Source organism: Hevea brasiliensis, chromosome 11 (assembly GCF_030052815.1).
Source record: "Hevea brasiliensis isolate MT/VB/25A 57/8 chromosome 11, ASM3005281v1, whole genome shotgun sequence".
Lineage (NCBI taxonomy): Eukaryota > Viridiplantae > Streptophyta > Magnoliopsida > Malpighiales > Euphorbiaceae > Hevea > Hevea brasiliensis.
In genome coordinates this window covers 29301488-29326974 of record NC_079503.1, presented here as the reverse complement: position 1 = coordinate 29326974, position 25487 = coordinate 29301488, and positions in this window count along the sequence as shown.

Sequence of the window (25487 nt, the reverse complement as noted above, 5' to 3'; positions counted from 1 at the left end):
ATAATATGCTGTTTGTCATTAAAATCAAATAGATAAAAATAAATTTTTCATGATGCATGTGACTCTAGATGAAAAATTTTGAATTTCAATGATCTAAACTTGTGTTTTTCATGCTTCTGCTCCTTCAATTGGTATCAGAGCCATTATATTTGCCATTTAGATTGTTGATTATATGATTTAATTATGTGATTTGACCATAAGATGATTGGTTCATTGCTAGTTGCAAAGCAAAAGTGGCGGCATGTTTGATGAACACTATGGTGTGCATGGTTGTGGCACCACTATGGTGCGCAAGGTATGATGGATATTGAATGTGCAATTGTTGTATGATCTAAGGTCCCTTTTATGTCTAATTAAATTGTTTAATTAGAATTATAATAACACAATTAAATTTGTTTGAATGTGATTCAAATTTGAATTTTTAAATTTGTTTGAATGTGATTCAAATCTGAATTTTTAGATTTGTTTTAATCATATTCAAATCTAGATTTTTAAGTTGAATATGAGATATTCAATTTAATTTAAGTATGTATGTTTTATTTAATTATTAAATAGAGATATACATGATGGATGATCATGGACAATAAAAGACCAACGTGATTGGATTTATTTCTTTTATGTTTCTTTGGGTTGTAAATTAATTAATTAATTTAATTTATTTTGTGGCATGTATTATAAAGGTTGTAATATTTTTTTTTTTTGTAATTTCATTTATTTGGTTCTTGTAAATTCACCTTGGTATGCCAAGGATTACTATGTAATTGGATTGTAAGAAGATCAAGGAGGTCAAGAGCATTGGTGGGACCAGTGGAAGGAATTCAAGATCAAGTGTTAATTATGTACTCCTTCAGCGACTCTTGTAATATGAATGAATGAAATACGCCTAGGAATGCCTTGATTCAATTCTTGGTGGCTTAGAATTGAATCCCTTAGAAAGTCCATGATCATACCATATTTATTATTATCCATGAATGCATGAGATGTATGGGAATGTATGCAAGTATATAATATATGCATGCTAATTATATAATGTGCAAAGTGAGACCATAATAGTAATTAGGACGACCACAAAATCTTCCAAACAAATGATTAAGTTTGAAATGGTATAATTAAAGTAATTATAACATGGGCCCTCTATTGAGGCAATTATTTTAAGAAATTTTAAATACTTTCAAATGATTAAGAGATTTTCTTAAGAATAATTGTTAAGCATGAGATGTTGTAAATATGTAAATGGTTTGGTGACCAATATTGGATGTACCTAAGGACATTAAAATTATTTGCATGTTTACTGGCTTAATGGGATTAACTTAACTAATGCAAGATAAGTCAATAATGGATATACCAAAGATTTTGAGCATAAGGGGCTAGGCAAATGATTGAACCTTACATGAGATGTGATGGGCAAGGAGTTAGTCACTTATAGTTTATTATAATTCCAATAATAGATGTACTTGAGGATGATCAATAGGATTATAAGAATTCAATCACCCACTAGAAATCCATTCAACTAGGAATTCTGTTTTCTATTTTGGAAGTGTAGGATTCGCTAAGTTAATGGGAGGACTAATTTGATTAAAAGACCATAATCATTTTGGTTAATTACATGATACATTTACTAATTAATCTGGTTATTTTATGCAATTAATTTTTTGATAATAATGAGCACACCACAACCACCACCATCCAATGTCCTTACAAGCATACTTGATCACAATAGGTTAACAGGACCTAACCTATCTGATTAGCTAAGAAATTTGAAATTTGTCCTGAATCTTGAACGTATAGGATTTGTTCTAGAATCAAATGTTCTAGGCCCCTTAACTCCAAAGGCCACTCAAGAGGAACATGAAACTTTGGATAAGTGAAAGGAGCATGATATGAGAGCCAAGTGTTACATGCTTGCTTCTATGGGTAATGAGTTACAGAAGCAGCATGAGAACATGCAGAGTGCGAGTGAGATCCCCCTTCACCTACAAGAGTTGTATGGTGAGCGCAGCAGGAATGCTAGGTATGAGATATCTAGACAGTTGTTCCGCATGAAGATGTCTGAGGGACAGAATGTTGGAGACCATGTCCACAAGATGATTCAGCTGATTGAGCAGTTGGAACATCTTGAAATTATCATGGATTTTCAACTGTAGACGGATTTGATCCTTCAGTCCCTTCCTGAATCATTTGGGAATTTTGTGACAAATTTCGATATGACTAAGCAGGAATGCACCTTGGTTGGTTTACTTGACATGCTGGTTATTGCCCAAAAGAATATGATGGGTAATAATGGAAAAGTGGTAGCTTTGATTGTATCTTATTCTACTGGAAAGTCCAACATGAAGAAGGGCAATAAAAAAAAGAAACCTTGGATTCCTGGTCCTTCCAAGAAAATAGCTAAATAGAAATGGAAGATTAAAGCTGATGGAGGCAAAGGAAAGTGTTTCCACTGCCAGAAGGATGGGCACTGGAAAAAGAACTGCCCAAAGTATCTTGCTTCTCTGAAGATCAAGAAGGATACACCTTCGGAAGGTATGTCCATATCTTGTTATTTAGATTCTGATGATACTCACAGTTCATCTACATCTTGGGTTTTAGATATTGGTGCCAGTTCTCACATCTTATGATATGCAGGAACTAGCAAATAGTAGCTACTTACGTTCTCGAGATGTTAGACTCCGGATTGGCGATGGCCTAACTGTTGAAGCTTTAGCCATAGGATCTAAATCTTTTTACATCTCTGGACATGTTTTGTATTTGGATAATATTTTATATGTACCTGATGCTTTGAAGAACATCATTTCTATATCTAGTTTGATTAGAAATGGCTATGAATTTCAGTTCATAGATGATGTTTGCAATATTTATTTTGGAAATAAATATGTTTGTTCGGGTTATATGAATGATGGTCTTTATTATTTGGATAATGATGACAAACACAAAATGAACGCAAGTGATCTAAATGAATGCAATGCCATGGTGAAAATCAACCCAAGTTCAAAATATATTTGGCACTTAAGGTTAGGTTATGTTGCAGAAGATAGGATTACAAAACTAGAGAAAATGAGGATTCTATCCTCATTGGGTTCTGAACCTACTCCAACCTGTGAATCCTACTTTCACAGCAAAATGACTAGATCACCCTTTGTTGGACAAGAGCTAAGAGCTGAAAATATTTTGGAGCTAATACATAGTGATGTATGTGATGCACTTAAAGAAATGGCTGGAGGTGGTTTTCATTATTTTATTACCTTTATTGATGATAAATCAAAGTTTGGGTATTTGTTTTTGATGAAATACAATCATGAATCCTTTGAAAAGTTCAAAGAATTTAAATCTGAAGTAGAAAATCAAACAGGAAAAAGTATTAAAGCTCTTCGATCAGATCGTGGAGGTGATTACTTGAGTACTGAATTTGATGAATACTTGAGAGAGCATGGCATTGTTTCCCAGCTGACTACTCCAGGAACACCATAGCTGAATGGTGTATTTGAAAGGAGAAATTGTACCCTATTGGATATGGTACGTAGTATGATGAGCTATACTGATATGCCAATCTCCTTTTGGGGATTTGCATTAGAATTAGCTTTGTATATTTTAAATAGGATTCCAACAAAATCAGTATCTTCCACACCTTATGAGATATGGCATGGAAGAAAAACCAAGTCTTAAGAATGTTAAGATTTGGGGTTGTCCAACTTATATCAAAAAGCTGAACACTGATAAATTGGAAACCAGATCAGAAAAGGGTCGATTTGTTAGATATCCAAAAGATAGTTTTGGATATTATTTTTATTTTCCTACATCACAAAAGGTTGTGATAAGTAGAAATGCCACATTTCTTGAACAACAGTTTGTTCAAGAAGGAGGCAAAAGAAGGCAAATAGAGTTAGAATTGGAGAATTCTGACTGACCAACAGATCAGATGGATATAGATCCATCCAGTCAACCTACACCTATTGATGAAACATCTACAGCTATTCCTCATAGAACAACTAAGGTATCTCACCCACCAGTGAGATATGGTTTCCTTCATGAAGAAGAACAAGAGTTGTCTACTCATGAAGAAGTTGATCATGGAGATGATCCACTTACCTATGAATAAGCTATATCAGATGTAAACTCTTCAAAATGAATTAATGCTATGAAATTCGAGATTAATTCCATGTATAACAATCAAGTTTGGGATCTTGTTGACCCACCTGAAGGTATTGCACTTATAGGGAACAAATGGGTTTTCGAGAAGAAAATTGGTTCTGATGGAAAGGTATAGACCTATAAAGCAAGGCTAGTAGTGAAAGCGTTTTACCAAAGGCAAGGAATTGACTATGAGGAGATTTTTTTGCCTGTTGCCATGCTTAAATCAACTAGGATTCTATTAGCAATAGCTGCATACTATGATTATGAGATTTGGCAAATGGATGTGAAAATAGCTTTTCTCAATGGAAACATTGAAGAAAACACTTTCATGGAATAACTAGGGGTTTTGAATCCCAAGATGGTTCCAAAGTGCGCAAGCTAAAGCGATCCATTTATGAGTTAAAACAAGCTTCGAGGAGTTGGAAAATCCATTTTAATGAAGCCATTAAGTCATTTGGATTTATCAAAAATGAGGATGAGCCATGTGTATATAAGAAGGTTAGTGATAGTGCTATCACATTCCTTGTTTTATATGTGGGTAATATTCTGTTGATAGGTGATGACACAGGTATGTTGACAACTATAAAGGTATGGTTGTCAAAAACATTTTCCATGAAAGACTTAGGGGAGGCAACCTATATTATTGGGATTCGCATCTATAGAGATAGAGTGAAAAGAATAATTGGTTTATCCCAAAGTCTATACTTGGAAAAGGTGTTAAAGAGGTTTAACATGCTTGATTCCAAGAGAGGATTGTTACCGGTGAGATATGGTATCCACCGTTCTAAAGAGACGTCTCCAAAGACACCTGAAGAAAGAGATAAAATGCCCAAGATTCCATATGCTTCAACTATTGGAAGTTTGATGTATGCAATGTTGTGTACTACGCCAGATATCGCATATGCTGTTAGTTTGACTAGCAGGTACCAATCCAATCCAGGTTTGGAAAACTCGATAGCTGTTAAGAATATCCTTAAGTACTTGAGAAGAACTAAGGATTTATTCTTGATATATGGAGGTGGTGACTTGCAATTGGATGGTTATACTGATTATGATTTCTAATCAGATATCGATGATAGAAAGCTACCTCTAGGTTTGTGTTCATTTGTAATGGAAGTGTAGTTAGTTGGAAGAGTTCCAAAAAGGGCACGACTGCAGATTCCACTACCCAGGCTGAGTATATTGTTGCATGAGATGCTGCAAAAGAAGCTGTTTGGATATAAGAAGCCCCGATCTCACCAGAAATCCAAACACATAGAAAAGCACAACAACATTATTAGATAGATAGTTGGGCAAGGCGATGTAGCCATGAAAAAAATGGCATCAGCTGAAAAATCTAGCTGATCCATTCACTATGCCTTTGTTACAAGCACAGCTAGACCAACATCTTAAGAAGATGGGTCTAAGTTATTGTAATGAATGGCTCTAGTGCTAGTGGGAGATTGTTAGTAGTATACCCTAGAGCATATCAGTTAGTATGTATCTTATACATATTTTATTAATAAATGGCATTTTCACTTTTCTGTTTACATAATATATTTTTGCGTAACAGAAAAGGTCTATTGATATTTTGTTAGAAATTTTATTCTTAAGTTGTTAAGAATATGGGTGACATATTTCTAGCACAAAGTATCATAAATTGGTTCACAATCGAGGATACTTCACAATAAGGACATGACTTATCCAGAAAGATTGTAATCATGTTTGTCCCCAAGTTATTTATATGAGATGTAAATAAGATGGAATGGTGAGTCTCATGCCATATAACAAACATGATAAACACTTGTACATGATAAGTAGGTCGAACCAGTGACATTTATGACAAAAAATGGAGTTTACTCTTGTCGATGCATTGTCATAAATCATATCAGTGCAAATAATCATTAGACCCGAGATAGCACAGTTACCTTGTATATAGGTGGTTTGAGTTTGATACTGCTTTCATACTTGTATTGTGTATGGGTATATGGGCATGTGTTGGCTCCTACTAGTCATATATGGAGGTAGGTGTTGATCAAGATGGAATCTATTACCCTAAGTAAATAGGGATAAAATCCTATGTTCATTTAATTGTTCTTAATTTTTCAAGTTCCTGGCCAGGACAGAGAGATTTATTCAAAAAAGAGTTTCTGATGAGAAAATCTTTTTAATCAAGAACTAGAATTAAAAGAGAACATAATATTTATAGCAAATGGGGTTTAACATAAACCATGACTCCAGTTCGAATTGGGATTTTGTAACAGAGAAATTCTAGTGCATGGTAATATATGATTATAGGTTCATTTTGTTAGTAGTATGCCCTAGAGCATATCATTTAGTATGTATCTTGTACATATTTTTATTAATAAAAGGCATTTCCACTTTTCCGTTTACATAATATATTTATGTGTAATAAAAAAGGTCCATTGATATTTTATTATAAATATTATTCTTAAGTTGTTAAGAATTTGAGTGACATTATTTCTAGCACAAAGTATCATAAATAGGTTCACAATCGAGGATACTTAATAATAAGGACATGACTTGTCTAGAAAGATTGTATTCATGTTTCTTCCCAAGTTATTTATATGAGATATAAATAAGATGGAATGGTGAGTCTCATGCCATATGACAAACATGATAGGTACTTATAAATGATAAGTAGGCCCAACCAGTGACACTTATGACAAGCACATGGAGTTTACTCTTGTCAATGTTTTGTCATAAATCATATCAGTGCATATAATCTTTAAACTTGAGATAGCACAGTTATCTTGTATATAGGTAGTTTGAGTTTGAAACTGCTTTCATACTTGTAATGTGTATGGGTATATGGACATGTGTTGGCTCTTACTAGTTATATATGGAGGTAGGTGTTGATCAAGATGGAATCTGTTCCTCTAAGTAAATAAAGATAAAATCCTATGTTTATTTAATTGTTCTTGATGTTTCAAGTTCCTAGCCAGGACAGATAGATTTATTCAGAAAAGAGTTTCTGATGAGAAAATCTTTTTATTAAGAACTGAAATTAAAAGAGAACTTAATATTCATAGCAAATGGGGTTTGACATAAACCATGACTCCAACTTGAGTTGGGATTTTGTACCAGAGAGATTATAGTGCATGGTAACATATGATTATTGGTTCATTTAAGGTAAACCTTATAACTAATTGGGTGTACATGGCATGTTATGTTAGGTGTTAACCATGGTCTATGAGGTGCATAAAATGATTTAGAGAAATCATTTATGGTAAGAAAGAGTTCTGATGATATTAAGAGTTGATATCATGTCTCATTGCCTATTAGTGATGAGCCTAGTAAGTCACACACATACATAAGTAGTCACCTATTTAAATATGATTTAATTAATTAATTAAAGACTTTAATTGATTAATTAAATAGGTTTTGTCGCAAGGTATTTTGCGGTTGCCTGAACGAACCCTCACCGAAGTGGGAAAGAGTGAGGAGTCGCCACTTTAATTTTGAGGGAAATTAAAGAAAACCGTTTATGAAGATAAATTGAAATGAAACCACTTCAAGGCAGAGATTCTAGGTTCGGGGTCCATAAACGGGTGGGGAAGGTGTTAGGCACCCCGCCTCGTCCCTTAATAAGGGTAAGTAGATTTAACTTTGCATTAGTTAGGAGGGCTTGAATGGGAATGTTAATCCTTTTGACCAAAGGAATATTTGATTTTTCACTAAATTTGGATTACCCAGATAAATAAGTAAATGAGACAACCTCAGTGAATTGACGTCGCATATCATTTTGGGTTTTGGGATTATTTTTGCGCACAGGTTAAAATTTGGTGTGAGAATCGGATAAGAACTCTCCTCCGATCTATTTTAAATATTTATTAAAATTCTGATTGGAGATCGGATAAGAACCCTCCTCCGATCTCTTTTAAGTATTTATTAAAATTTTAGCTCGAAGATCGGATAAGAACTCTCCTCCGCTCTCCTTTTAAATGTTTATGGAAATTTTAGATCGAGAAACGGATAAGAACTCTCCTCCGATCTCTTTTAAGTACTTATTAAAAATTTTGAGCTGAGAATCGGATAAGAACTCTCCTCCGATCTCTTTTAAATGTCTATTGGAATTTTAAGTTGAGAATCGGATAAGAACTCTCCTCCGATCTCTTTTAAATTAACAGGGGCCTGAAAGGGACTTTTCCGATCTCCCGAATCTTAATTTCAGCTACATGTCTTAAAGCTAAGGATTCTGGCATTCAAAGGTGCTAGGGATAAGGCTTCTTTTAGCTAATTGATACCTTGTGACTAGACGGGGGATACTAGACTGAATGTACCGACCTCCCATGTGGTCGCCTTACCACTACTTATTAATGCCCGATCTATTCTATTTAGTTATCCAAGGTTTGGTTTCATTTTGTCTTATGACATCATGCCTAGTGACCTATTGAATTTTCCTCGTGATTTGGCTTCACCATTTCCCTGTCTTATTATTTAGACCTTTTATCATTATAAAAGGACTTTTAAGTTGCCGTTACCTACATTTTGTTTAGTTACTTATACGTGTCGGGACCGTAACTCTGTATAAGAAGTAATGAAGATAAATCAAAGAATAAACTGATTAACAAAGAAGTAAACTCGAGAATGACTGCCTCCGTGTTTAAAATATAGTATAAACTTTGTGAAAATTACAAACAGAAAAAAAGAATAAATGAAACACGTGAATAAAGAAGAACATTTGATAAAATAACGATATAGCACTCACCTGTAGGGAGTCGAATCTACTAAACTAACTATGGAATCACAGAATGTAACAGGACTACAGGTTGATAGCTGGAAGACTAAGGTTCGCCTCGAAATGAAGGATTCTTTGTTAAAATGTAAATAGGTCAAAATAACCAATCTTGAATGGAGTTGAACTTGGACAATATGAATGGAAATAGAAGATAACAAAGACAAAAGGTGAGAGTGTCACAGGATAATGAACGGACTGAAAATGAAGAATTTCAGTATTCAAAAATCCCTTTGCAAGAAAACACTTCAGAAAACTGGTTTCCAAAGTTTTTCTTATGAAAGCTAAAATAGCAGAGTAACGAACTGAATTAAGTTTCAGAGTTCTTCCACTATGATCACTGCCTTTTTCTATCTTTTTTCCGTCCCATGAATAGTTTTTCATGCAGGTATTTATAGGGACCGGGTGTTCCCCTTGAAGGGTCAGGATCTATCCTAAGGGAGATGAAGGGTCAAGATTTCAAGGGACATAATCCTAAGCTCAAGAATTAAAGAGAATCAGAACAGACGGCCGAGATCCATTTCAGAGTATTTGTCTTCTTCCTCCTCTAATCTGACGGCCCCAAATTCTCTTGTCCGGGGCGATCCAAGGGCTAGGAGTGAAAGGCGCTGGTTTTGTCGTCTTCTTCTTTGATCCAAGGGCTCTGGGCTCGTCCTTACAAGTTGGATCAACGGTGGAGATTAGGATGTACAGTGCCGTCCTGACGTACGCATGTCAGAAATGTGGGCGATTCTGGGGTGTGCGGTTGAGATTTTACCTGGCGATGCTTTAACTACCTCGGCTCTGATTATGGTGACGACAGTAGGCGCCCTTTCATTTTCTACTCTCTCTTCCTTTCCGACCTTCTTAACATGGTCCTTCTCCGATCTTTCATACCGATCTCCCCTCTTCCGATCTCTATTATTCCAATACTTCCCTTAACTAGGCTCGGTCTGGTCAAAGCATTAATTCCCCTCGATTCACGAAGCGTCCGCTTTGTTTTCTGCTAAGCAATAAATGCTTGATTTCCCCCTATATATACCCCCTGACCCAAAAACTTTCTCCATCCGATTTTCCTCTTTTCTTCTTTACTTTCCTATTCTAGTTATTCTGGCAGGATTGTGGTTTTTGATCTTTTTCGATGGACCTTTTTATTCCCCGACTGAAAACTCATGACCCTGGTGATCAAATAATCGTGATGACCTTATCTGACGATGGTGAGAGAACTGAATCAATTAACCGATCTAGATTGCGGACCTCGGTTGTGCCGATCTCGAGTCGTTCAACTGGCATAATCGGCGAACCGATTTTGGCTGAGCAAATTACTGATGTTTCGCTGACCCTTGACGGTTGCTCTTCCAAGTTTATTCGGCTTCTCACCACATTGGGTGTTCCGACAGCGCCTCGGTTCTGGTTGGTGACACCCCTTTGGATCAGTCACAATGTGACATTTCGGTCCCTAGAGATCGCCCAAATGATGTATTTTGTTTTCAATGTAATCCGATCTCTAGAGATCACAGAAATGATGTAATCCAATTTTAATGTAATCCGATCCCTAGAGATCGCCCAAATGATGTAATCCGATCTTTTGAAAATAAAGACTTTATTTTGTCGATTATCATCTTATTATTATTGCATTGATTATTTTTCGATCTCTAATGTGATTATCCGATCTGATTCTTTACCTGAATGACACTTATCCGATCTGCAATTCAAAATATCCCTTTTAATCCGCCGATCCTTACCTAGCCGATCTCTTTGTGAGGTATCTAGAATATTCTTGGGAAATGTCAGAAACAGCTGGCGAATCCCGTTAACCGATGCGCCGCCTAGGACAGAGTGAGCATTAAATGCTCGGATGAGTATAAATAGAGGAGGGGCCAGCCATTCGCTCTCTTATGTCATTTTCAGTCTCTCGCGAACAACCCCGAAATCCTCTCATTTTCTCAAGTTCCTCCGACACCGATCAGACTCCGGTAAGGGCTTTGATCTTTCTTTTTAGTTTAAAATCTTTATTTCCTTTGAAAATGAGCGGTGCCGAAGGTCAGAGAGCTACGAGCCCTCCTTCTATTCAGTTTTCGTGGTCGTCCGATGAGGTAGAGGTAGTCGGGCCAAGCGCGCGACCTGAACCTCCTAGGGTCTCCGTTCTAGCTCTGGGACAAGCGACATTATCAAGGCATGCGCCTTCTTCAGGGAGAGAGAACCTCCCCCTGGACGAGCTGCCATCGGTCCTTCAAGAAACCGATCTGCAGTCGTTCAGCCAAGAATACAACATTCGGCCTGACTCGTACGAGCTAATTAAATGCCACGGCGATCTTCGTGCCGATCACTTCTTCGAAGAAAACGATATGATCATGGTCTACGAAGAACAATTAAAGGCCGGTCTTCGGTTCCCTCTAGACGACTTCTTCAAAGAGGTCTTAAAATTTCATCGAGTGTGCATTGCCCAAATTCACCCTAACTCGTGGCGGATCTTAGTAGCCTTCCGAGGCCTGTGCCGAGCTAAGGGAATCAGTCCTACGGCTAAGGTGTTCGCCGAACTGCACAGGCTAACTCGCCGAAAGGACGATGAGCACTGGTTCTTTCAGGCGAAGCCTCATTGTGGGCTCTTTACCGATCTGCCCTCCTCCCTTAAGAATTGGAAGAACCGCTTCTTCATTCTGAGGAGCAAAAATCCAAACTGCTTTGAGGGCTTCCCCCGTAGCTGGTGGCACCAGGGGCCCTTGATTCCGAAGCATCTCGCTCTAAATAGGGAAGAGGGAGCCGTGGTGATGGAACTGAAAGATCAAGTGGCTAAGGAGAAGTTCTCCTGTTTAGATGTGGTGACTGCCGAGCTGCATCATTGGACTATACAGCTGATCACTGGCCAAGATCGCGAGCTTTCGCTCTCTGACCTCGGCATTGGTACTTTCTACATCTCAGATCTCAAGACCTTAGCGATCTCACTGACCTCTTCTTTGTGCAGGGATGGCGGGTGGTGAGGGTTCCAAGAAGCGGAAGAAAGAAAGAGAGATTTCCCGGAAGATAAAAGAGATGAAGCGTTCGGAACTGCTTTAAACACCCGGCCATGAACCTGGGGAGATACATAGAGGCCGCCTCGACCTTCGGGATCGCCGATCGCAAAAGCTGTCCGATCTCCTTCTCGACAAGAAGAGCTGCCTCCACTTCCTCCAGTTGCTCCAAGCACAGAAGGGGGTCCTTCTCAACCTTCTGCGAGGCCCCCTCCTCGTGGCGCTCAAGTGCTGATCACTTCCCTGGAGAAAAACCGGACTGTTCGGGAGAACCCAGGTTTTGCCAAAGTCTTGGGGTCTTCCATCTGCCTTTGGGAGGATCGGGACCGACTGTCTTCGGACAATCTCGATGACATTCTGACCCGATCCATGAGTCTGAATGTAGAGTGCCTGGTGAACCAGCACATAGTCCGGGAAAAGGCTCACCGCCTGGGTAAGGAGGTCGAGAAGAAGAGTCAAGAAGTGGCATCCCTTCGATCCCAACTCTCATCCGCTCAGGATTACATATCTCAAATTGAGGGGTGTATGAAGTACTATGAGGATAAGCTGGCCGAACAGGTTCATGTTCTGGCTGAAAAGGATCATGCTCTTGGAGAAGTCCAGGCGCTCCGGGCCAACGAAGCTGCTCGGGTCGCTCACCTTACTGAGGAGCTTAAGGCAAAAGATGAAGAGATGGTGACAGGAATAGCCGGTGCTTATGTGAATGCTCACAAGGATCTCTTGGCCGAGCTCCAGAAGCGTTACCCAGAGGAGGACTTCTCTTGGATGGCCGACCTGGCTCCCGGAGGCGAGGGTGAGGATAGTGAGGAGGAGGTTGAGGGTGAGGTAGAAGACAGACAAAATGTTGATCAGGCTGGGGGTGATCCTCCAGCTGAATAACTTGTACAAATTTTGAAATGAAATGAAATGGAATGCCTCTTTTGTTCGATGAATGGTTGTGATCGAAAAATTTCTAAATTATTAAACACTTGATTGTTTGAGTATCTTGAAAGAACTGAAAGTGATTATCAACCCAAGTGTGAGAGATCGGAAGACATAATGAGCATAAGATCAGTAGAGAACCAACGCTAAACGGAACTTGATTAAAATTAGAAATTTGGCTTGAACATTTAAGATCGGAATCATCCTTAAACCGGAACGGAACCTTTGATTATTCTAAAACTTTTGAAAGGGAGATCGGCAATAAAACTGGTAAGAAAAGATCTAGAGTCAGTTCATTTCATTTGTCAACAGAGACCAGGAATATACTTGACTGGTCAGGAGATTCGACAATGGGTTTGAGAGATCGGTGAGTGATTTAATAGACCGGTAAGGCCTTGACTGATGTGAGGACTTAGCATTGATTCAATTCCTTGTGAGGAGAGATCGGAAATGTGGTTATCTAGCATAAAGTGATTTAGTACTGGGGATCGGTTTCAGAGTTTATTAATTCTGGGGATCGGCCAAAATATGGTGTCGACAGGTTTGGTTTGCAATTAAATTGCAAAGTCCTTAGCATGACTTGAAACCAAATCTAGATTATTGGATGTATAGTATAAGTTAAATTTATATTTAAAGTGTTTAAATATGAATTTAATTAAGGAGAAATTAATTAATAGAGATTAATTAATTAATTTATATTTGATATAAATTGATTAGAAGAAGAGAAATAATTATTTTGGGTTGAAAACTCAAAATTAAGAGACAGGGGCATTTTGGTCATTTCACAGTATGACACGTGGCACCATGAAATGGTGACACGTGGCACCATGAAATGGTGACACATGGGATTACACATAAGCTTGTCAAATATTTTTTTTAATCATGTAAGATGATTAAAATCAAGATTAAATATAGGTTTGACACTTGGCACAATGTGATTGGGTCACTTAAATCTAGAGCTAATCAAAGGGTGACATGTGGCAAGAGTTTAATGTGTTAACCTAGCTGTATAAGTGTTGTTATGAAAAAAGAAAAATACAACCAGCAGCCACTCCTCCTTTGTCATGCCATTTTGAGGCTCTCATCTATTCTTCTTCATCTCTCATCAATTCAAAGAGATTAGCCATCAATCTCTTGAATTAAGAACATTAGAAATTATTTCTAGTGTCCTGTTTACATCTCTAATCTCTTAAAAGGTAGAACTTGAATTTTTAATTAATAGAAAAAGCTTTAGAAGCTGTTCAAGGGCTGCCATAGGTGTTCTTGCTGTGGACAAGCTAGAGGGACAACATTTGGTGTCCTGAAGACAAATCTCAAAGGCGTAGACACGCTGCGGTGCATCAAGAGGTTAGTGTAATCGTTCTTGATTTAATCTAGGGTTCTAAAATTAATCTTATTAATTTTAAAATCTTAAATGGCAAATACAGATCCAAAAACATATTAAAAGAGTTTTAATATGTTGTTTATCATTGAAATCAAATAGATTAAAATAAATCTTGCATGATGCATGTGACCCTAGGTGAAAATTTTTGAATTCAATGGTATAAACTTATGTTTTTCACACTTCCGTTCCTTCAATTGGTATTAGAGCCACTATATTTGTTATTTAGATTGTTTATTATATGATTTAATTGTGTGTTATGATCATGAGATGATTTATCCATTGCTGGTTGCAATGGAGTTTTGGTGGCATGCTTGAAAAACACCATCAATGGTGTGCATGGTTTGGCTTCCATGGGTGGTTCAAGGTTTGGCTTTTAATTCTGCAATTGTTGTATGATCTAAGGCCTATTCTTTGACTAATTAAAGTGTTTAATTAGTATCACACAATTAAATTATGATTCAAATCAGAATTTTAAAAATTGTTTGAATGTGATTCAAATCTAAATTTTAAAAGTTGTTTGAATGTGACTCAAATCTTAATTTTAAAGTTGTTTGAATCATATCTAAATCTGATTTTTTAAAGTTGATTGAATAATATTCAGATCTGATTTTTAAAAAAATGTTTGAATGTGATTCAAATCTGATGTTTTAAAAAATGTTTGAATGTGATTCAAATCTGAATTTTTAAGGTTGTTTGAATGTGATTCAAATCTGAACTTTTAAATTTGTTTGAATGAGATTCAAATCTGAATTTTTAAATTTATTTGAATCATATTCAAATATGGATTTTTAAGTTAAATATGAGATATTCAATTTAATTTAAGTATGTATGTTTTATTTAATTGTTAAATAGTGATATGCATGATGGATGATCATGGATTATAAAGGACCAATGTGATTAGATTTATTTCTTTTATGTTTCTTTGGGATTGTAAATTAATTAATTTATTTTAATTTATTTTAGGCATGTATTATTAAGTTTGTAACAATTTTTTTTGCATTGTAATTTCATTTATTTAAGTTCTTGTAAATTCGCCTTGATATGCCAAGGATTACTATGTAATTGGATTGCAAGAAGTTCAAGGAGGTCAAGAGCATTGGTGGGACCAGTGGGAGGAATTTAAGATCAAGTTTTGATTATGTACTCCTTCAGCAACTCTTGTAAATAAATGATTAAGTTGGAAATGCTATAATTAAAGTAACTATAACATAGGCCCTCCATTGGGGCAATTATTTTAAGAAATTTTAAATAATTGCATAAGATGCAATTAATTTAAGAGATTTTCATAAGAATAATTGTTAAGCATAAGATGTTGTAAATATGTAAATGGTTTGGTGCCCAATATTGGATGTACCCGAGGACATTAAAATTATTTGCATAATTACTGGCTCAATGCGATCAACTTAACTAATGCAAGATAAGTCAATAATAGATGTACCTGAGATTTTGAGCATTAGGTGCTAGGTAAAGGATTGAACCTCACATAAGATGTGATGGGCAAGGAGTTGCTCATTTATAGTTTATTGTAATTCCAATAACGGATGTACCTGAGGATGATCAATAGAATTATAAGAATTCAATCACCCACTAAAAATCCATCCAACTAGGATTTCCGTTTTCTACTTTGGAAGTGTAGGATTCGCTAAGTTAGTGGAAGGACCAATTTGATTAAAAGACCATAATCATTTTGGTTAATTACATGATACATTTACTAATTAATCTGGTTATTTTCTGCAGTTAATTTTTTGATAAAAAATGAGCACAGAACAACCACCACCATCCAATATCCTTGCAAGCATACTTGATCGCAATAGGTTGACAGGACCTAATCTATCTGATTGGCTAAGAAATTTGAAACTTGTCCTGAACCTTGAACATATAGGATATATTCTAGATTCAAATGTTCATGGTCCCTTACCTCCAGAGGCCACACAAGAGGAACATGAAACTTTGGACAAGTGGAAGGAGCATGATATGAAAGCTAAGTGTTACATGCTTGCTTCCATGAGTAATGAGTTACAGAAGCAGCATGAGAACATGCAGAGTGCGAGTGAGATCCTCCTTCACCTACAAGAGTTATATGGTGAGCATAGTAGCAATGCTAGGTATAAGATATCTAGACAGCTATTCTGTATGAGGATGTCTGAGGGACAGAATGTTGGGGATCATGTCCACAAGATGATTCGCCTGATTGAGCAATTGGAACATCTTGACTTCAACATGGATTTCCAACTACAGACGGATTTGATCCTTCAGTCCCTTTCTGAGTCTTTTGGGAACTTTGTTACAAATTTCCATATGACTCAACAGGAATGCACCTTAGCTGGTTTACTCAACATGCTAGTTATTACCCAAAAGAATGTGTCGGGCAATAAAGGAAAAGAGGTAGCTTTGATTGCATCTTTTTTTACTGGAAAGTCCAACAAGAATAAGGGCAATAAGAAAAAGAAACCTCAGATTCCTGGTCCTTCTAAGAAAATAGCTAAACAGAAAGGAAAAACTAAAGCTGATGGAGGCAAAGGAAAGTGTTTCCACTGCCAAAAGGATGGGCACTGGAAAAGGAACTGCCCAGAGTATCTTGCTTCTCTGAAGGACAAGAAGGATACACCTTCAGAAGGTATGTCCATATCTTGTTATTTAGATTCTGATGATACTCATAGCTCATCTACAGCTTGGGTTTTAGATACTAGTGCCAGTTCTCACATTTCTAATGATATGCAGGAACTAGCAAATAGTAGCAGCTCGCGCTCTCAAGATGTTAGAGTCCGAATTGGCAATGGCTCAATTGTTGAAGCTTTAACCATAGGATCTAAATCTTTTTACATGTTTGGACATGTTTTGTGTTTGGATAATATTTTATATGTACCTGATGCTTTTAAGAACATCATTTCTATATCTAGTTTGACTAAAAATGGCTATGAATTTCAGTTCACAGATGATGTTTGCAATATTTATTTTCGAAATAAATATGTTAGTTCGGGTTATATGAATGATGGTTTTTATTATTTAGATAATAATGACAAACACAATTTGAATGTAAGTGATCTAAAAGAATGCAATGCCATGGTGAAAACCAACTCAAGTTCAAAATATATTTGGCACTTAAGGTTATGTCATATTGCAGAAGATAGGATTGCAAAACTGGAGAAAATGGGGATTCTAACCTCATAGGGCTCTGAGCCTACTCCAACTTGTGAATCTTGCCTTCAAGGAAAAATGACTAAATTACCTTCTGTTGGACAAGGGCTAAGAGCTAAAAATATTTTGGAGCTAATACATAGTAATGTATGTGGTATATTTGAAGAAATGGCTAGAGGGGGCTTTCATTATTTTATTACCTTTACTTATAATAAATCAAGGTTTAGGTATTTGTATTTGATGAAATACAAACATGAATCCTTTGAAAAGTTCAAAGAATTTAAATCTGAAGTGGAAAATCAAACAGGAAAGAGTATTAAAACTCTTTTATCAGATTGTGGAGGTGAATATTTGAGTACTGAATTTGATGAATACTTGAGAGAGCACGGCATTGCTTCCCAACTGACTCCTTCAGGAACACCACAGCTGAATAGTGTATCTGAAAGGAGAAATCGTACCCTATTGGATATGGTACGTAGTATGATGAGCTATACTAATATGCCAATCTCCTTTTGGGGATTTGCATTAGAATCAACTTTGTATATTCTGAATAGGATTCTATCAAAATCAGTTTCTTCCACACCTTATGAGATATGGCATGGAAGAAAACCAAGTCTTAAGCATGTTAAGATTTGGGGTTGTCCAGCTTATATTGAAAAGCTGAACACTGATAAATTGGAGACTAGATCAGAAAAGGGTCGATTTGTTGGATATCCAAAAGATAGTTTTGGATATTATTTTTTTTTTGTCTACTTCACAAAAGGTTGTGATATGTAGAGATGCCACATTTCTTGAACAACAGTTTATTCAAGAAGGAGGCAAAGGAAGGCAAATAGAGTTACAATTGGAGAATTCTGACCAACCAACAGATCAAATGGATATAGATCCATCTAGTCAACCTATACCCATTGATGAAACATCTACAGCTATTCCTCGTAGAACAACCAGGTTATCTCATCCACCAGTGAGATATGGTTTCCTTCATGAAGAAGAATAAGAGTTGTTTACTCATAAAGAAATAGATCATGGAGATGATCCACTTACCTATGAAGATGCTATATCAGATATAGACTCTTCAAAATGGATTGATGCTATGAAATCCGAGATTGATTCCATGTATAAGAATCAAGTTTGGGATCTTGTTGACCCACCTTAAGGTATTGTACCAATAGGGAATAAATGGGTTTTCAAGAAGAAAATTGGTTCTGATGGAAAGGTAGAGACCTATAAAGCAAGGCTAGTAGCGAAAGGGTTTCGCCAAAGGCAAGGAATCGACTATGAGGAGACTTTCTCTCCTGTTGCCATGCTTAAATTAATTAGGATTTTATTAGCAATAGCTGCACACTATGATTATGAAATTTGGCAGATGGATGTCAAAACAGCTTTTCTCAATGGATACATTGAAGAAATCATTTTCATGGAAAAACCTAGGAGTTTTGAATCCCAAGATGATTCTAAGGTATGCAAGCTAAAGCGATCCATTTATGGGTTAAAACAAGCTTCGAGGAGTTGGAACATCCGTTTTGATGAAGCCATTAAATCCTTTGGTTTTATCAAAAATGAGGATGAGCCATGTGTATATAAGAAGGTTAGTAACAGTGCTATCACTTTCCTTGTCTTATAAGTGGATGACATATTGTTGATGGGTAATGACACAGGTATGTTGACAACTGTAAAGATATGGTTGTCAAATACATTCTCCATGAAAGACTTGGGGACGCAACCTATATTCTTGGGATTCGCATCTATAGAGATAGAGTGAAAAGAATAATTGGTTTATCCCAAAGTCTATACTTGGAAAAGGTGTTAAAGAGGTTTAACATGCTTGATTCCAAGAGAGGATTGTTACCAGTGAGACATGGTATCCATCTTTCTAAAGAGATGTCTCCAAAAACACCTAAAGAAAGAGATAAAATAGCCAGGATTCCATATGCTTCAGCTATTGGAAGTTTAATGTATGCAATGTTGTGTACTAGGCCGGATATCGCATATGCTGTTAGTTTGACTAGCAGGTATCAATCCAATCCAGGTTTGGAACACTGGATAGCTGTCAATAATATCCTTAAGTGCTTGAGAAGAACTAAGGATTTATTCTTGATCTATGGAGGTGGAGACTTGCAATTGGATGGTTATACTGATTCTAATTTCCAATCAAATATCGATGATAGAAAGTCTACATCTGGATATGTGTTCATTTGTAATGGAGGTGTAGTTAGTTGGAAGAGTTCCAAACAGAGCACGACTGTAGATTCCACTATAGAGGCTGAGTATATTCTTTGCATCGGATCTTTGCAAGGAAGCTGTTTGGATAAAGAAGTTCGTGACAGAACTTGCAGTAGTTCCTTCCATTAAGTCAGCAGTTCCACTACACTGTGACAACAATGGAGCAGTCATACAGGCTAAGGAACCAAGGTCTCACCAAAAATCCAAACACATAGAAAGGCGCTACCACATTGTCAGAGAAATAGTTGGGCAAGGCGATGTAGCCATGCAGAAAATAGCATCAGCTGAAAATCCAACTGATCCATTCACTAAGCCTATGTCACAGACTCAGCTAGACTGTCATCTTGAGAAGATAAGTCTAAGATATTGTAATGAATGGCTCCAGTGCTAGTGGGAGATTGGTAGTAATATGCCCTAGAGCATATCATTTAGTATGTATATTGTACATATTTTTATTAATAAAAGGCATTTCCACTTTTCCGTTTACATAATATATTTAAGTGAAATAGAAAAGGTCCATTGATATTTTGTTAGAAATATTATTCTTAAGTTGTTAAGAATATGACTGACATTATTTCTAGCACAAATTATCATAAATAGGTTCACAATAGAGGATACTTCATAATAAAGACATGACTTATCCAGAAAGATTGTATTCATGTTTGTTTCCAAGTTATTTATATGAGATATAAATAAGATGGAATGGTGAGTCTCATGCCATATGACAAACATGATAGGTACTTATAAATGATAAGTAGGCCAAACTAGTGAGACTTATGACAAGCATATGGAGTTTACTCTTGTCAATGTTTTGTCATAAATCATATTAGTGCATATAATCTTTAGACCTGAGATAGCACAGTTATCTTGTATATAGGTAGTTTAAGTTTGATACTGCTTTCATACTTGTACTGTGTATGGGTATATGGGCATGTGTTGGCTCGTACTAGTTACATATGGAGGTGGGTTTTGATCAAGATGGAATCTGTTCCTCTAAGTAAATAGAGATAAAATCCTATGTTCATTTAATTGTTCTTGATGTTTCAAGTTCCTAGCCAGGACAGATAGATTTATTCAGAAAAGAGTTTCTGATGAAAAAATCTTTTTAATCAAGAATTGGAATTAAAAGAGAACATAATATTCATAGCAAATGGGGTTTAACATAAGCCATGACTCCAGCTTGAGTTGGGATTTTGTAACAGAGAGATTCTAGTGCATGGTAACATATGATTATAGGTTCATTTAAGGCAAACCTTATTACTAAATGGGTGTCCATGGCATGCTATGCTAGGTGTTAACTATGGTCTATGAGGTGCATAAAATGATTTAGAGAAATAATTTATGGTAAGAAAGAGTTCTGATGATATTAAGAGTTGATATCATGTCTCATTGCCAATTAGTGATGAGCCTAGTAAGTCACACACATACACAAGTAGTCACCTATTTAAATATGATTGAATTAATTAATTAAAGAGTTTAATTGATTAATTAAATAGGTTTAGTTTGCAATTAAATTGCAAAGTCCCTAGCATGACTTGAAACAAAATCTAGATTATTGGATGTATAGTATAAGTTAAATTTATATTTAAAGTATTTAAATATGAATTTAATTAATGAGAAATTATTAATAGAGATTAATTAATTAATTTATATTTGATATAGATTGATTAGAATAAGAGAAATAATTATTTTGGGTTGAGAACTCAAAATTAAGACACAGGGGTATTTTGGTCATTTCACAATATGACACGTGGCACCATGAGATGGTGACACATGGGATTACACATAAGCTTGCCAAATGTTTTTTTAGTCATCTAAGATGATTAAAATCAAGAATAAATATAGGTTTGACACTTGGCACAATGTGATTGGGTCACTTAAACCTAGAGCTAATCAAATGGTGACATGTGGCAAGGGTTTAATGTGTTAACCGAGCTATGTAAGTGTTGTTATGAAAAAGAAAAATACAACCAGCAGCCACTCCTCCTTTTTTCATGCCGTTTTGAGGCTCTCCATCTATTCTTCTTCATCTCTCATCAATTCAAAGAGATTAACCATCAATTTCTTGAATTAAGAACACTAGAAATTGTTTCTAGTGTCCTGTTTACATCTCTAATCTCTTAAAAGGTAGAACTTGAATTTCTAATTAATAGAAAAAGCTTTAGAAGCTGTTCAAGGGCTTCCATAGGTATTCTTGGTGTGGACAAGCTAGAGGGACAACATTTGGTGTCCTGAAGACAAATCTCAAAGGCGTAGACACGCTGCAGTGAATCAAGAGGTTAGTGTAATCGTTCTTGATTTAATCTAGGGTTCTAAAATTAATCTGATTAATTTTAAAATCTTAAATGGCAAATATGGATCCAAAAACAGATTAAAAAAGTTTTAATATGTTGTTTATCATTGAAATCAAATAGATAAAAATAAATCTTGCATGATGCATGTGACCCTAGGTAAAAATTTTTGAATTCAATGGTATAAACTTGTGTTTTTCACGCTTCCGTTCCTTCACATTTAAGGTAAACCTTATTACTTATTGGGTGGCTATGACATGCTATGCTAGGTGTTAACCATAGTCTATGAGCTGTATAAAATGATTTAAAGAAATCATTTATGGTAAGAAAGAGTTCTGATGATATTAAGAGTTGATATCATGTCTTATTGCCAATTAGTGATGAGCCTAGTAAGTCACACACAAACACAAGTAATCACCGAATTAAATATGATTTAATTAATTAATTAAAGAGTTTAATTGATTAATTAAATAGGTTTTGTATGCAATTAGATTGCAAAGTCCCTAGCATGACTTGAAACCAAATCTAGGTTATTGGATGTATAGTATAAGTTATATTTATATTTAAAGTGTTTAAATATGAATTTAATTAGTGGAAAATTAATTAATAGAGATTAATTAATTAATTTATATTTGATATAAATTGATTAGAAGAAGAGAAATAATCATTTTTGGTTGAAAACTAAAAATTAAGACACAGGGGTATTTTGGTCATTTCACAGGGTGACATGTGGCACCATGGGATGGTGACACATGGCACTGCATATAAGCTTGCCAAATGTCTTTTAATCATGTCTGATGATCAAAGTCAAGATTAAATATAGGTTTGACACTTGGCACAACGTGGTTGGGTCAATTAAACCTAGAGCTAATCAAAGGGTGACTTGTGGCAAGGGTATTAAGTGGTGACCTAGCTATATAATGTGTTGTTATGAAAAACTAAAAAAACAAGCTGCTCATTCTCTAAAGGTGCCACCACCCAAAGGCTTCTCTCCCTTCTCTTCTTTTTCTTCTCTCATCAATTCAAAGAGAATAGCAAATAATCTCTTGAATTAAAAATACTATAAATTATTTCTAGTGTCCAGTTTACATCTGTAATCTCTTAAAAGGAAAAACTTGATTTTCTAATTCATAGAAAAAGCTTTTGAAGTTGTTCAAGGGCTGCCATAGGTGATCTTGGTGTGGACAAGCTAGAGGGACAACATCAGGTGTCCTAAAGACACATCCCAAAGGTGACAAACACACTGTAATGCATCAAGAGGTTAGTGCACTAGTTCTTGTTTTAATCTAGGGTTCTAAAATTAATCTGATTAATTCTAAAATCTTAAATGGTAAATGTAGATCCAAAAAAATAATAAAAGGGTTTTAATATGTTGTTTGCCATTGAAATCAAATAGATAAAAATGAATTTTACTTGATGCTCGTGACCTTAGATGAAAAATTTTGAATTTCAATGATCTAAACTTGTGTTTTTTATGATTCCGCTCCTTCAACCATGCACTAAATTCTCTCTGTTATAAAATCTCAATTCGTGCTAGAGTCATGGTTTATGTCAAACCTCATTTGCTATGAATATTATGTTCTCTTTTAATTTTAGTTCTTGATTAAAAAGATATTCTCATCAGAAACTCCTTTCTGAATAAATCTATCTGTCCTGGCCAGGAACTTGAAACATCAAGAACAATTAAATGAACATAGGATTTTATCCCTATTTACTTAGAGGAACAGATTCCATCTTGATCAACACCTACCTCCATATATAACTAGTAGTAGCCAACACATGCCCATATACCCATATACAGTATATGTATGAAAGCAGTATCAAACTCAAACCACCTATATACAAGATAATTGTGCTATCTCAGGTCTAAAGATTATATACACTGATATGATTTATGACAATGCATTGACAATGGTAAACTCCATGTGCTTGTCATAAATGTCACTGGTTCGGCCTACTTATCATGTATAAGTGCCTATCATGTTTGTTATATGGCATGAGACTCACCATTCCATCTTATTTACATCTCAAATAAATAACTTAGGAAAAAACATGATTATAATCTTTATGGATATGTCATATCCTTATTGTGAAGTATCCTCGATTGTAAACGTATTTATGATACTTTGTGCTAGAAATACTGTCACTCATATTCCTAACAACTTAAGAATAAAATTTCTAACAAAATATCAATGGACCTTTTCTATTATGCATAAATATATTATGTAAACGGAAAAGTGAAAATTCCTTTTTATTAATAAAAATATGAATAAGATACATACTAAATGATATACTCTAGGGCACACTACTAACAATCTCCCACTAGCACTAGAGCCATTCATTACAATACCTTAGACCTATCTTCTCAAGATATCAGTCTAACTGAGCTTCTGACAAAGGGTTAGTGAATGGATCAGCTAGCTATTCAGCTGATGCTATTTTTTGCATAGCTACACCGCCTCGCCCAACTATTTCTCTGATAATGTGGTAGTGCCTTTCTATGTGTTTGGATTTCTGGTGAGACCGGGGTTCCTTAGCTTGTATGACTGCTCCATTGTTGTCACAGTGAAGTGGAACTTCTGACTCAATGGAAGGAACTACTGCAAGTTCTGTCACGAGCTTCTTTATCCAAACAGCTTCCTTTGCAGCATCTGATGCAGCAATATACTTAGCCTTGGTAGTAGAATCTATAGTCGTACTCTGTTTGGAACTCTTCCAACTGACTACACCTCCATTATAAATGAACACATATCCAAAGGTAGACTTTCTATCATCGATATCTGATTGATAATCAAATTCAATATAAACATCCAATTGCAAGTCTGCACCTCTATATATCAAGAATAAATCCTTAGTTCTTCTCAAGTACTTAAGGATATTTTTGAGAAATATCTAGTGTTCCAAACCTGGATTGGATTGATACCTGCTAGTCAAACTAACAGCATATGCGATATCCGGCCTAGTACACAACATTGCATACATTAAACATCCAATGGCCGATGCATATGGAATCCTATCCATTTTATCTCTTTCTTCAGGTGTCTTTGGAGACATCTCTTTAGAAAGGTGGATACCATGTCTCACTGGTAACAATCCTCTCTTGGAATTAAGCATGTTAAACCTCTTTAACACCTTTTCCAAGTATAGACTTTGGGATAAACCAATTATTCTTTTCGCTCTATCTCTATGCGAATCCCAAGAATATAGGTTGCCTCCCCTAAGTCTTTCATGGAGAATGTAATTGACAACCATACCTTTACAGTTTTCAACATACCTGTGTCATTACCCATCAACAGTATGTCATCCACATATAAGACAAGGAAGGTGATAGCACTCTCACTAACCTTCTTATACACACATGGCTCATCCTCATTTTTTATAAAACCAAATGACTTAATGGCTTCATCAAAACGGATGTTCCAACTCCTTGAAGCTTGTTTCAACCCATAAATGGACCGCTTTAGTTTGCATACCTTGGAACCATCTTGAGATTTAAAATCCCTAGGTTGTTCCATGAAAATGTTTTCTTCAATGTATCCATTGAGAAAAGCTGTTTTGACATCCATCTGCCAAATCTCTTAATCATAGTATGCAGCTATTGCTAATAGAATCCTAATTGATTTAAGCATGGCAACAGGTGAGAAAGTCTCCTCATAGTCGATTCCTTGCCT